General features: G+C 38.6%; 1 non-coding gene across 1 annotated transcript; it reads left to right on the top strand.

Moving 5' to 3' along the window:
• Window positions 1–1,920: 1,920 nt before the first annotated feature.
• On the top strand, window positions 1,921–2,084 carry LOC114224130 (U1 spliceosomal RNA). The gene has a single exon (XR_003612325.1). It is a non-coding gene; the product is annotated as a U1 spliceosomal RNA (small nuclear RNA).
• Window positions 2,085–14,965: the final 12,881 nt, after the last annotated feature.

Below are 14,965 nucleotides of genomic sequence, written 5' to 3'. Positions count from 1 at the left end.
TGGGTGTGACCTTTTGCACCTAGAGCAAGCTTCAGGGATTGTCTACATTACAGAAGACACTCAGTGTTATAAGCATGCAAAGAAAAAAAAATAATCAATTTGACCTAGGTGGAATTGGACAAAAAATGACTTCGAACGGACTTGAACTTTTATAGATGAAGTCAATGGTAATGCTGGGCTCTAAATAAGTGAAGTCATTTGCAAACTACCACACAGTCTTTATGGATATTGTATGAAAAGAGGATAGAAAAACCCTCTACATACTAACATATCAGGAGCACCATCCTCAGACTTGAAGGACATGATAGAAAAATATATTGGAATAGACAGAGAGAGATAAATACTTATGTTATAAAAAGTGAGGCAGTAATATTCTCAGCTAATTCTGCCCATACTTACTTATCATTCAAAGATTAACATAAAAGTGTGAAAATTTTTACAAAGCTTAAAAATCATTATATATAGTTTATTCAAGCAATAATCCCCTCAGAATTGGTTATTACCACTATTAATGACTTGCTAGTTAGAGTGTTAATGGCCCATAGCAAAAAACTGCTGGTAATGACTGATTTCATAGGGATTATTGCTTAATTAATGACACTCCACCTATCCTTAGTCATTTTTGTATCATTTTTATTGCCTATTTTAAGACCCTGAAGCTTAGTTTATTACATTTGGAAGAATGTCACCAAGACAGATAAAATAGATAATAATTTTCTGATTGTGGTTAGCTTTATAATGTATGGACATTTCACTAAGTTATTTCATATTTCTCTATCCCTTGCTAATCAAATGTCACTTGTGACTTCTGGGTGGGTTACAAGAATATAGCTTAAAAATTGATGTAATTGGTTTTGAAAGAAAAAAAGTCTAAAATATTTCTGAATTAGTGGACACATTTTCGCACATCTCCAATTTGGATCGGGTAATAAATGGGAAATACAAAGCTGAGATAAGATGAGATACTTTCCTTTGAAAACCTTCTCAGTCTATGCAGGGAAGGCTTGGCAGGATTTTGGTTTAGCTTAGCCTCCAAGTAGCTATCCACTTTTGATTTTCTAATTTTCATCTTCATCATTCATAAAATTAGATTACTGGACTGGATAGCCTCTTAGTTCTTCATAGCTATTAAATTCTATAATCAGAAAGCACAGTTTCAAAAGAGAAAACAGGAACATTTGCATTAGAGCTATAGAAAATCCTTTTTTTAGTAAATCCCATGGGATAGCCGAATTATTCCTTAAACTAAACATGGTCCTTTTGAATACTGCTTGAAGGAAATGGGTCATCATCTAAGGTTTTAGAAATGAAAATATTTTTGTTGTGACAGTGCTAAGTTTTGTGGACTTGGATCCAGCTCAGTTTCTAACTGGCTGTGTATTGGGGGCAATTCTAGCACCTAAAGTGGGCCAACATCATGAATTTTCTGATGTGATGTAAGGTGATGAAGCTTGACATTAATCAAAACACAGGACAACGACAACAAAAATTTATTGAAATACATTTTTCCACAAAAGATGCTTAAGTTGTTGAAAGTATCAAGTTCCTAAATCTCATGGTTCATGTTGCATAATTTGGAAACTTGCCTTGTAAGACTTGACTCTGAAAGACTTGTAAGTCATCTTCTAAGTTACTGGCTCTCACAATGTGATCTGAGGACCCTGGGAGTCCCAAGACTCTTTCAGGGAGTCCATGAAATCAAAGCTATTTTTTATAATAACACTAAGATGTTATTTGCCTTTTTTATTCTTGTTCTCTCACAAGAGTACAGTGGAATTTTCCTGAGGTTTCAGGGCACATGATACTATTTATAATGAAATGTACTGATATTTGGAAGATCTGCAGAACTAAGTGAATTAATATTCTCTGAATAACCAATGCATGATGTTGCAAAATTATGCATGGATAAAGAATTCTTTGAGACTTATCTGGCAGGGGAGATACCATGATTACGAAGGTGGTTTTCCCAAGGCAAGGCTTATCCGTTGCACTTTGGATGTGCTGACCCCTGCGATTTTCCCAAATGTGGGAAACTCAACCGCATAATTTGTGGTAGCGGGGGATTGTGTTTGCACTTTCCCCTTATAAAAAATATTCATTTTCCTTAAAAAAAAAAAGAATTCTTTCAAAGTGGAAAAAAGACCAGTGGATTTTAATGTGGCAGAATATGAAATGTTTCTCGATATGGTTTCAGATTTCACTTTGCAGCTAACCTTCGAGAAACTACTACCTGTTGAGTTTTGGCATAGTATCAAAGAAGAATATCACAATTATCTGAAAAAAATTCTTTTTTTTTAAATATTCTTTTGTTAAAAATTTTATTTATTTATTTGAGAGAGAGAGAATGAGAGATAGAGAGCACGAGAGGGAAGAGGGTCAGAGGGAGAAGCAGACTCCCTGCTGAGCAGGGAGCCCGATGTGGGACTCGATCCTGGGACTCCAGGATCATGACCTGAGCCGAAGGCAGTCGCCCAACCAACTGAGCCACCCAGGTGCCCTGAAAAAAATTCTTTAAAAAATCCTTCCCTTCCAACTACATATGTGTGAGTCTGGATTTTCTTCAAATACTTAAATTAAAATAACATAGCAATAGATTGAAAGCAAAAAGAGATATAAAAATCCAGCTGTGTTTTATTGAGCCATATATTAAAATGATTTTAAAAATGTAAAATAATGCTCCTTCTGTCACAAAAATTTTTTTGTTTGAGAGAACATAGTAATTGTTTTCATAAAATAACTTATTTATTTTAATATTTAATGGATTTATGTTATTTCAAAATAAGCTAATGAATGAAAAATTTAAGACTTTTAATTTTAATTTCTAATATGGTAAATATTAATAAACAATTCACATAAACAAATTCTTTAAGGTCCTCAATAATTTTTACCTGCATAAGGATCCTGAGACCAAAAGTTTTGAGAATTGCTACTCTAAATCAATTATATTCCTAAAGACCTATTTGCTGCCATGGTGAACTTTTAAGAAAATATATTCCAGACCCTGAAGACAATTTCCAGGAAGAACTTCTGAAAATGTTTTGAGATATGGCACATCAATAGAATGAATGTTTGGCTTTCCAAGATAAAAGATTTAACTGAGTAAACCTTATTTGGATAGAGAATTCTGGTATGTTTAATGAAAGAATCATCCTTGTAGTGTATTACAAGATTAGGTCTTTTCAGTTGTCACTGGAAAGTGAGAAAAAGTAGCATATATATAAGAACAATAAACTGGCTCAACTGAAAATAGATGAAACAGACAGAAGTGATGTGAAATTGTTACTTCCAGAAACCTGTATGGTAAGTCTTGAGACCTGACCCTTGTACTTTTGGAGCCTTGGATCACTCTGAGTCCTTAGCCCTGAATCAGTATTGTGGACAGAAGAGGTTCCTGCTATTTCATTTAGAAGGGAAGTGATTTTGAGAATGCACCACAGTAGTCTCTGCAGGTGTTGGGGGAGTTCATTAGGAGGATGTGACTGGCAGTTGGCCCATGAGCTGGACCTGGGTAATTAGAGGCTCCTCACCCCCTCCCTATCCATGGAGTGTGCATTCTGCTTGCCTTCCTCACTCCCAGAAGCTGCTCCAACGGCATAGCCTTGAGATAGTGGTGTGTTGTTGAGGCCATCCGGACAGTGTTTGTGACTGAACCCAGTTAAGCCCTCTGTATAAACTTTCAAGATTCTGGCAGGCAGGTGTGGAGATCTAGTCTTCTTGTGGCTGCCCAAGACAAGCCTGCCCTCACTTATTAAACATGCCACATACAAATCTGGAGTGGTCTGCCTCTTTCTTTGGTCTCTCCCTGCCCTGTGTGTGCAGGGCCCAGTTTGCAAACCAACAGACATGGTAGGATTTTCAGTATAGGTTAATCTTCATCTCTCTCAGAGCAAAGTAGATATGAGAGGGCTGCAGCAGAAGAAAGCGTGACACTCACTTACTTTCTCTTCCCTTTAAAATACTGACTCATCAGCTCACTTGAATCCTTGACACTAGCTCTAAATTGAGACTACATGGATCTGAAGCAAACTTTGTAAAGAGCTTTACTACCATGATATTAAAATCGGTTTCTGGAAAGAGAAAGGAGGGTGGAGTGGTAAGTTCCTTTTTTTTTTTTTTTTTTTACTTCCAGCCTGTGTATAATTGCAAATGATGAGAAAGAAGATCAAGTTCATCACTTATCACACAAAACATTCATGGCTGGAATTCTGTAGAGAGATTTATCTCCTTTTTCTGTGTTTTGGGATATAAACAGAGTGAGGAAGTGATTAAACAGTGTAAGAAATTCATGCTAAGATACTGATCACATAATGTAGTGTGTTATTCTTTGGTGGAGTGTTTGCATTTTAGAAGGGGACTGAGGTGGGTATCCAACTAAAGTAAGCAATCTGGAAAATTTTTTTTGAATAAAGGAATGGATAATTTTAAAGTGCTAGGCAAAGATTGGGCACTACTTTTCACATTACACGATAGGAGAGATGAGTATGAAAACATTAATAAAATGAAAAATGGAAAATATTAAAACAAAAAAGCCTACAAATAAAATCAGTAACCTTCCCCATTTATCTGTAGCTGATTCTAAATTGTCCTCTATCTTTATAGGTATTTTCTTTCATACCCTAGCCCATTGTTCAAACTTGGTGACACATCAGAACTGAACTACTAGGGGAGCATTTAAATTTTTTATTAGAAAATAATATATTTTCATGGTAAAAAAAAATGTTCAAGTGATTAAGAATAGCATTAAGTAAAATGTAAAATTCTGACATCCCTATGCCATTCCCCAGGGGTGTTTACCTTTACTTAAACCAACATTCCTCCCTCCCTTCCCTCCTCCCTTCCTTCCCTCCTTCCTTCTTTCCTTTCTCCCTCCCTCCCTCCCTTCCTTCCTCAAATATTTATTAAGCACCTACTATTTACCAGGCACTGTTCCAATTGTGGGGACACAATGAACACACCAGACAAGATTTCTGCCTAATGGGACTTACTATAACTTTGGAAATAAACAAATATACATAATCAGATAGAAAGTAGAAAGTATGAATAGTTACAGAAAAATAAAAGAGCATAATGGGCGTGAAGTGACTGTGGATAGAGGGAGCTAATTAAGCCAGAACCTTGAAAAGCTTCAGTTGTAGTTTTTCCATAATGGTTGCTGCCATAATTCTGGATGATAATGCTTATAAGTTTGTTTCTTGATTTCTCATCTTTAGTCATTACCTACTGATGCCTCATCATGAAAGTTGAGGTATTTAGCTCTCCCATAATGGTTCCCTACTCTATCACACCTCTCTCGAGTTTTGTTAGTTATATTATACTTTAGTCCTTAAATTGTTTGCCTTTGTATCTTGAACCTCCTTTCATATTTAGACAATTTGGACAGTCTCTTTTGACTCTGCTAAGCATCATAAAAGCTCAGGTACCCGGCTATACTCTAGATGTGCCAAATAAGTTTCTTTGAGGTTTTCTTTGAGGCTTTGGAAATCTATATTTAAAAATAAAAGCTCTCAGAAGATTCTAATGATTAGCTTATTGGAAACCATTGCCCCAGGCTACATCTTCTTGCACTGGAAATTGAGTAGATTCATTCTCCATGTTCTAACTCAGTGCTTCTTTAGATTTTTGCACCTCACACAGTTCAGAGATATGCAACCTAGAGCAATGTTTACAATGCATTTAAATCTTTAAACTATATATTTAAAATACATTTTTGCCTTAAATGAAGATATATATATTTGTTTTGCTTTAAGTGAAGCTATATGTAAGATGTAAGATATATGGTTTCATGGCAGTGTAACATCAAGCCAAGTAACTAATACGGTCCTGTTTAGGGTGAGGCACCTTTTGGGTAAGAAGGAAAATACATAGAAATAATGGAAAGTTGACTGGTTCTCAGAATAGTTGAAAACTTTGGACAGTAGGGGCAGTAAGGAGCGCTACTCAAATAGCAATATTGTCAGTCAGGGTTTTTAGTTCAATCACAGAAGGACTCTGATTGATTTTGAGCAGAAAAAGAATTTATGAAAAGAATTTGCAATGGCTCACACCATCACATGGAAGGCTGGGCATTAAGGTGAGAGACTGGGCAGCAGCCAGGAATGTTCTCTGGAATCACATGGCAGAGCTGATCCCATTAGGACAGAGCCCAGGTACTGTGGCTTATACCACGGACCCAGCTGACATTTGGCTCTCCCCAGTACAGTTGGCACTGCTGCCATTGTCTACCCCAGGAAGGCCCTTGTACTGCCTGTAACTGCCACCACTTCCAAAGGGGTTTCTCCAGTTCTGTCTTGTTTGCATCACTAGCTATAGATGTAGTCCATGCAGGTGTATCTGCATAGCAGAACTTGGGTCTCTTCCCCCATCCAACCTCAAGAAAGGAGGAGAAGGCAAAGACCCAGCATTATCAGCTTCTCTAGTGGGATCTACAAGGTAGACAGTTCTCCAAAGAGAAGATTCAAGGTGCAGGGTGGTCAGACGTCCACTGTGGTGACTTGGGCTAAAGGAGAACCCAAGGAAGTAATATGATGACTATGAATGCAATTCACATATATCATGAAGGCTGCCAAAATTTGAGTGCTTGAAAGTGTGCCTTGAGGTATTCCTGGAGTGGAGAACCACTTTTATTGACCTGCCCTACATCAGAAGTCACTGAGCTCCCAGCCTGCGGCCACTGTGGAGTCCAAAGGACATTTGAATTTCAGCTTATGCTAGCACTGGTCAGCATGCTCAGAAGCACTAATTTAGGTCTTTCTGTAGAATTTGGAACAATTCTAATTTACACATGTGAGAAGAGTTGCTGGCCTCAAAATCATCAGACTCCCATGGAAGAACTTTGTATCATACAAGAGGACCCAGATGAATCATTATTTAAGTAGAGCATTTCCTTTTATTTATACAAATTAAAGCAAATTTTAATGTAAAAAAAAAGAATTTATGAAAAGAATTTGCAGTGGGGTTTAGGACTACTTCTATACCTAGCCAAATCTTCTCCTTAAGGTCAAGCTGTAAGTATAAGCACCTGGAAATAGGGACTGTGCCTTCTCTTGGCCTGTTGTATCACTCACATGGCATTTGTCAAAACATGAAAAACAAACTACCTTGTATCTGGATATTTGTGTGTGTGTGTGTGTGTGTGTGTGTGTGTGTGTGTGTGTGTGTATGGTGGGGAAGGCTGGGGCTATCCACTTACTTTCTTCAAAAACAGACCTAAAATAGAACAGAAGATCTGGCTGGAAAAGCTCACGTCTTATTCAGAAGACTGTATTGGTGTTTTAGGGCTGCCATTAGAAAGTACCAAAGACTGGGTGGCTTAAACACCAGAAATTTGTTTTCTCAAAATTTAAAGGCTAGAAGTCCAAGATCCATGTGTTGGTACACGTATTTTTCTGAGGACTCTCTCCTTGGCTTGCAGATGACAACCTTCTCGCTATGTCCTCACACGGTCTTTCCTTTCTGAACACATCCATGGTGTCACTCTGTGTCCTAATCTCCTCTTCTCATAAAGACACCTGGTTGGATGAGGGCCCACTCATATGGCTTCATTGAGTCTTAATTACCTCTTTAAAGACCCACCTGCAAATACAGTCATGTTCTGAGGTGGTTAGGGCTTCAGTTTAGCGGGGAAGAGAGTAGGACACGATTCAGCCCATAACCAAGAGCAGCACTGGGGGAATAATTGGGAGTGTCTGGTCTGAACCCTTCATTTTGGCAAGCCAGCATTTGTTCACTCATTGCCACAACAGAAGTCTGGTTCTTCTCTCTGGAACTAACTCTGGCCCACTCTCTTGTTGGGGAGGGGGGGTTGTCATCCTTAACTTCCCACAGGTGCATTGCATTCTCCATATGGGGATTGGTCAGTGAAAAGCACATGATCCTATCGGAACAATGAGGTGCAAAGAGACATACCCCGAAATTAGCAAAGAGGCCGGTGCTCTCTCTGCAGACACTGCAAGCAGTGAGGATGACGTGAGCCAGACCAGGGATCACCATACGGTGCTTGAGAACGAAGCTAACACAGCACAAGGCAAAGCCAAGTGATGGCAAATCTTGGTGACATTGTTTAAGTTCTTGCATAAAACTGAACCTGGTGCCTGGGCTTCTCAATAGTGAGCTTCCTTTCCTGTGTTAGCCTCTTTGAGTGGGGTTTTCCATCATACCCAAGGCTTCCAAAGCCTGTGCATCCTGTTATGATGCAAACACTTTCATTTTAGAGATGAATGAAGAGAGATGTGAGGAAATCTGAGTATCCAAGAACCCACAGTGGGGAAACCTGGCTTTTCAATCATTCGGTGTTTCCACATCTTTGAAAACCCCACAGCACAGTTCCTTGCTCATTAACACTCAGTTTATATTTGTTCAGTGAATGAAAGAATGCAATTTAATCTTAATTTAAATATTTTCATTTAGCTCTTTTCAAAAAGGCAGATACTACCACACCATTGATATCCGTGTATTTCTAACATTGCAAAAGTGATCTCTGAACATACTCCTTATCAAGATAGGGAAAGTTCATTTTAATGCTAGATTTTGAGTCCACTTTATTGAGATGGTTTAATTAGGTAGGCTCCTCCTACTCACCCTGTATACTCCATGCAAATTAATAACCCTCAGTCCGGGCGTTCCCTGGGTGTTGCCAGGTTCCAGAAGCCTCTGTGTCCTATCTCTGGGCCTACACCTTGCGCTTGCACAAATGATTAACTACAGAGAGAGCTTGTTTCTCCTAAGTGGGGCTGCAGCATTATTTCTTAGAAGGAAAATATATGGGCAAACCAGCACTTACCCAATCCAAATGTATCCAAATTTCAAATATCTGCTATACATATATTACTTGTTCATTAATGTTAAAAAAAGAGAATGTAGATGATGCTGGTTTAGAAGAAGATGTTGTTTTAGAAAAATTTAAAAAAGCTAGACCATCACCACAAATGGTGGAGAATTAGGAGGGGCTGTTATATTTATGTAAAACCCTTCTTCCCCAAAAGGAGGACAGAGAGAGGTTAAAGAATTCAGAAATCATCAATAGGTCTGCTGTTTTAGTCTTCTGAGTAAGTGTAACAATTTATTGTCTCATACATGGTTTTATCAGTCTACCTTTCCTCCAAGGAGATAAAATAAATGAAATCAGCATTCTTTTCAACTCCCTTGGCATAAATTATTACTTACTCTAAGCAAGATGACTGATGATTTCTAAAGCTCTTTTAATTATATGCTAAACTGATTAGTGGCTGAAGGAAAGTCCTTTTAGGGCAATGAACTGAGATTATTTCAGGAATACTTGCATATTGGGGGGTGAGGTGGGGAAGAGAGGTGTATTCTACTCAAAGAACAACGAACATGTGAAAAGTCTATACACTCTATTAGTAGGGGCCACCTGTACTCCAATAAATAATTGAAACTTGGGAAAAATTTTGCCAGATAAATTTGTCCCCCCCCACCATTATCTGGGGTACCTTTAGAAGGAAGGATCGAAGGAGGATTATTCAAATATTAAGCACTTTAAGCACAGAAATATCCTCTGGCCACCTGTTGGGAAATAAACTCGTAGATTTAGAAGGAGGGATTTTCAATACAACAAGCACTTTTCCCCAGTAGAAGCATGAAAATGGGCTTCAGTAAGAACAGAGTGAGGAATTGAGTTATTTTGATAATTAAGACTTCCAAAAGGGAATATCTTGCAAACGAAGGTAGGATATGGTTTTTGAAATCATATTTTCTCTAGAGAATGATCTGCTTTAAAAATTTTTTTATTGGGTAGAATTGACTTCTTTTGAGGATTTCCCATCTTCTTAAAATTTGTGGCTTTTATTCATAAAAGGGGTTTGAGTCTTCCTGAAGGTAGGATAATGGTAGAGTGTATTGTAAGAAGAATGCACATAAATCACATAAGGTTGCTGAGTATAATTAATTTTATGTTATCAGGAAAACAAAATTTTTGCTGTGAAAAAAATAGCTGCTAAATGCCCTGGTTGGATTCTAAAGATTTCCTCATAGGTTCTTACCCCCCTGATTATTCAGTCAAACACTAACCTAGGTACTGTTGGGAAGGAATTTTTCAGATGGAATTAAGGTTACTAATCAGCTGATCTTAAAATAAGGAGATTATCTTGGATTATCTGGGTGGGCCTGGAATAATCATAGGAGCCTTTAAGAGCACAATAGGAAGATAAAAAGGCAGGAGGAAACTTTTGGACATGATGGTTGGGTTTAAGGCATAGACTGTGATGATGGTTTCATGGGTACACATGTATACATTAAGCATGTACTACATTTTGTTTGTCAAAGCGGGGGACAGAGAAGGAAAGAAAACAGAAGAGCTAGAGAGATATGGTGGGAGAAGAAGTAGCAGAGTAATGATGCAGAAAAGGGGGTGTTCCTGAGGTTATATGTGTGAGATGGGTTTGACCTTGCCCTTTGAAGATGGAGGACCTGGGCCAAGAGTTAAGGAATGTCGGCAGTCTCTAGAAGCTGAGAAAGACCCTCCTCCCTCAACAAACAGCAAGCAAATGGGGACCCCAACCCTATAGCAACATGGAGCTGAATTCTGCCCACATTATGAATGACCTTGAAAGAGGATTCATCCCCAGAGCCTCCAGAAAGCAACAAATCCTTGTTGATACTTTGATTTTTGACTTTGGGATACCCTGAGTAGAAACTAGCATATTCAACGTGGACTTCTGGCCCTCAGATACCATGAGATAATAAAGTTGCATTCTCTTAAGCCACTAAGTTTGTGAGGACATGTGACAGCAACAGAAGATGAATACAAATGTGAAGGAACTTCATACTATGAAATTAATTCTCCTCTCTTAGCACATTGGAGATGCTCAAAGAATGTCCTTAAAGCATTCTGATGCAACAAAGCCTAAAACAAACACACACAAAAGCAGAGTGGTAAGGGGCATCTGAGTGGCTCAGTCATTAAGCGTCTGCCTTTGGCTCAGGTCGTGATCCCGGGGTCCTGGGATCAAGCCCTGCATCAGGCTCCCTGCTCCGCGGGAAGCCTGCTTCTCCCTCTGGCTACCACTCCCCCTGCTTGTGTTCCCACTCTCGCTGTCTCCTCTCTGTCAAATAAATAAATAAAACCTTAAAAAAAAAAAAAGCAGAGTGGTAAAGCTGGAGTATCTTCGGGAAGAAAATGTTTTATCTATTTAGTGAGAAAAGACATATATTTAAGAAAAAATCATTTTTCTCCAAAGATCCTACTTCTCAAATGGAGATTATGATTGTTATTTCAGAAACAGCCACAAAAACAAGTCCCCTTTAGCCCCATTTCCTTCTAGTCTACACTGCACTCACAGTTTGTTTGCCTCCTAGTATGATTCTGCATCCTGGAGAATATTGATTAAAAGATTTTTTTTTGAGTCTTAGATTTAAATCCTGATTCTGCTGCTTATTGGCTTAGTGGGTTTGGGAAGTGTAGCTTTTCCAGGTCGTGGGTCTTTTTGTGGGTAAGGTGAGGAGAAAGATTCTCACCTGCATGGCAATGTTGAAATAACAGAAAAAAACGTGTGCTTCCAAACAGGGCTTGTCACAGAGTAGCCTTTCGTCAAATAATAGTGATTCTTTTTTTTGTATCAGTGAACCTTCTTTTCTTTGACAACTGAATCTTACTCTAGATTATAGTCCAATTTAAATTGTATGTTGCGAAGAATACTTCTCAAATAACCCGTATTGATCATTCCTTACCCCCCCATTTGTAACTGAGGAGTTTCTTTTAATATTTGATAATGACTTTTTTGCCCCACCTTGATTAGAAACTCTTTCATGCAGGAACCATAAGGCACACAATAGGCTCCCAATAAGCATATGCTGGTAGTTTTAAAATGTTAGCAATGCAGTTTTTACTTTGCTTTGCTATGAATGTCCGTGGGCAAATGTGCTTTATTTTTCCTGCACCAGGTATGCCAAAAAGTGTAAAGAAAATAAGCCATCCTCGTTGGATGTGCAGCCAAGTCCCCAAGCTACGGTGCCAACAATCTCAAGAGAGAGACTAATCTTGAAAGAATGCCAGCATAATTTTGCAGGCCTGTGAGATTTGGCATGTTCAGATAAGTTTTAGATAAGCATCTGCACTTTTGGTGGCCTATCCAAATCCAATCCACACAGCCAGCCTAGAGAGCATCATCCATCACCATGCTGGCACCAGTGAGAATTTGTCCTGATGGGGATTTATTGCAGGAAATAACCCTTCTTTTCTGTAAAATGATTTGTTTCAAATCCAGGCATCTTTACTCCTACTGAAAACTCCAGTGGCGAGACGCATAGCTTTCTGACTTTTCGCTGTGCATTTTAATTGAGCTCCCTCTCAATCATTGACTTACATGTTTCAGTGCCTTGTGGAGGAGATAAGAGGGAAAATCTGATTCACCTTAGGGAGGATTTCATAAGGAAATTGGAAATTTCTTTAGAATTATTGATCAGTACCTGTTCTGAGCATAATTATACTCAGATGTTGTCTTTTCCTCTTTTATGCATTCATAGGACATTTCTTTCTTACTCCTCTCATTTCTTTATCCTTTTGTGAAGTTTCATTATTTCATAACTTGTCAGTGGCATTTTATCTTTCTTGACTCATAAAACGTCTTTAGAAATGTATTCTGTATAATCTCAGTGTTTCTATATTCAATTCCCCTTTATCGTTTCATCACTGCTGATGGGCAGGCTGCCCTGGCTGTTTTTCCAGGAGGTCAGTGGTCATTTGGATCTTTAAGTGGGTGCATGGAGAATCTATGGGTTCTGTGGCTTGAGGCCCTGGAGAGGAACCTCTTTGCCAAGGGATACTTTGTAGTTTGGAATGGTTTTTGAAGCTACTGGGTGCTTCCTTTTTCTTTTCTCTTTCCTTCCTTCTTTCTTTCTTTCTTCCTTCCTTTCTTTCTTCCTTTCTTTCTTTCTTTCTTTCTTTCTTTCTTTCTTTCTTTCTTTCTTTCTTTCTTTCTTTCTTTCTTTCTTTCTTTCTTTCTTTCTTTCTTTCTTCTTTCTTTTTTTTTTTTTTTGAATGTGGAGTGTGTTAGTTTCCTAGTATTGCCGTCACAAATTAACTGCAAAGTTGAAGGCTTAAAATACCACACACTTACTCTTTTCCAGTTCTGGAGGTTGGAAGTCCAAATTAGTTTCACTGGACCAAAAAGAAGGCGCTGATAGGGTTGTGCTCCCTCTGGAGGATCCAGGGGAGAATCTCTCCTTGCCTTTTCCAGTTTCTGGTGGGGGCGGGCACTCCTTGCCTGGTAGCCACATCGCTCCAATCTCTGCCTCCGGTCACACTGCGTTCTCCTCCTCTGTCTCTAGTCAAGTCTTCCTCTGCCTCCATCTTACAGAGACACATACGATTACATTCAGGGGCCACTAGGAGTCTTCCCATATCAAGATTCTTAATCGCATCTACAGAGACCTTTTTTTGCCATATAAGGTAACATTCACAGGTCCCAGGGATGAGGACCTAGATATTTTCGGGGGCAATTAGTCAGCCTACCACATAGCGATAAAAATCCCAACACTTACTTTTCAGTTGTTTAAGAGCAAGACAGCAACTTTCATTTTCTTTTGTATCCATTCATAGTATTACTGTTTCACACATAGAAGAGAACAACAGACAAGCTCATCAATTACATGAGCAAACACATAGAAAAATGAATGAAAGTTTTGCTGTACCTACCATGCACGTGTCAGACCCATGGCAAATGTTTTTCTTTGCACTTTGCTTGTTGGTGCTTTCTTTCTCCCCTTTCCTCATTCTTCCATTTCATAGTCCTCTGTTCATCAGCCTCCATCAATTCTCCCTCCCTTCTTTCATTCCTCTCTCTCTTCCTCCCTTCCTTCCTTCTTTTCTCCCAACTATATTTTGACTTAGCATATAGAACAGTTGGATGGAAACATCTATATATCTGGTTGCTACTTGTTTTCATAGCTAATTTAGATTATTGGCATATTCAGCTAGGGAAATGTAAATAAACCCTGAGGCCAACCAACTGAATTAAATATGAAAAATTTGGTCCAGCCACCGAGAAGTATTCACACTTTTGAAGGTTTTACTGGGTTAAACAAACAAACAAACAAACAAACAAACAAACAGACTTCTCCAGGTGATTGTTTGAAATTTTCATTCTTCAAAGTGTTTGGCATATAGCTTTCAGTTTGCCCTTGTAGATTCTCCATTGATGATGATGAATAGGACCATTTCTGAAACTCAAATTAAAAGTAAACAGAGTAGGCTTCTCATGTGTAACCAATGAGTTGTGGCCAATTAGGATATCAGGACATTTGTGTCCTTCAGTGTTACCAGGTGCAGTCAGGTGGTGTGAGGTCAGAAGATAGCAATAGTATCAGGCTATTAGTATTAAATATTTAAATGCAGAGTACTAAACCCAGCTCTCAACTATCCATGTTAATCGGGGAGATAGGAGGCATGGAATAATGAAAACCAGAATGATAATAGTGATAATAAAAAAATGCATCCCAACTACTGCTTTGAATATCCTCTACCATTTAACCAGAGCTCAAAGAAAAGGGAGTAGAATAGGTTGAATTATCTGTTGGATAATTTTGGAAATTCTGGGTAAGATTTAGCAAACACAGTACTGGTTACACCAAAAGTTCTAGAGGGTATGTGAGCAATGGGGAAGTCGTTCTGTGATTTTCCCTGTCTGGGCTTATTTCATGTTTTACCTTCAGGGCTGTTTTTACTTATTGATAACAGTGACATGTTAGTTAAGATGCCATCTTAATAGACAAAAGGATCACTTCTTTAAGGTTACTTTAAGATCAGCACAGATTCTCCTAGTTATGCTGGTTCCAGGGACTTTTGAGTGTTTCCATCTCACTCTGAACCCTACTGAGATGAGGAGCCCTGCTTGGTACCCACTGATAGTTTCCAGTAAGTGAGGAGAGGCAGATTCTTTGGTCTCCTGGGGTATCTGAAAGTCCAGTCAATGTCCCTCTAAACCTGTATTGCCTGATATGCCACCCATTT

This window comes from Eumetopias jubatus, unplaced genomic scaffold (genome assembly GCF_037043125.1).
Source record: "Eumetopias jubatus isolate StellerSeaLion01/CBP00866 unplaced genomic scaffold, mEumJub1_p1.0 scaffold_8, whole genome shotgun sequence".
Taxonomy (NCBI): domain Eukaryota; kingdom Metazoa; phylum Chordata; class Mammalia; order Carnivora; family Otariidae; genus Eumetopias; species Eumetopias jubatus.
The sequence above is the reverse complement of the archived record's forward strand: the minus strand, read 5'-3'. Positions and strand labels throughout refer to the sequence as shown.